This window comes from Penaeus monodon, chromosome 22 (assembly GCF_015228065.2).
Source record: "Penaeus monodon isolate SGIC_2016 chromosome 22, NSTDA_Pmon_1, whole genome shotgun sequence".
Classification (NCBI taxonomy): Eukaryota; Metazoa; Arthropoda; class Malacostraca; order Decapoda; family Penaeidae; genus Penaeus; species Penaeus monodon.
In genome coordinates this window covers 5909810-5910170 of record NC_051407.1, presented here as the reverse complement: position 1 = coordinate 5910170, position 361 = coordinate 5909810, and positions in this window count along the sequence as shown.

Here is a 361-nt window from a genome sequence, read left to right as displayed (position 1 = left end):
AATAAAGATAGATAAGATATTACATTAGTCTCTGAGTTAGTAGTTATTTGTGAATGTAATTTGTACTTCTAGAACGAAGACATATAAATATGAAACAAGTATTAAGCTTAAAAAACAAAGAGCCACAACATATGAAAATCCATAGATGTAAATAAACAAAAACAAGTGAAAGACGAATGAACACAAACCACATGAGAATATGAGTAAAAAAAATGTAAAAAAAAAATCTATTAGCATGTAATTCATATTGTGTGCTGTCGACCATGATTCGCTTCCGCTCACTCACTCTCTAATGGAATCTGAGAGCTGGACCGTGAATGTTAAGAACCTCATATTTGTTGTATATCATCCTTACATTGTC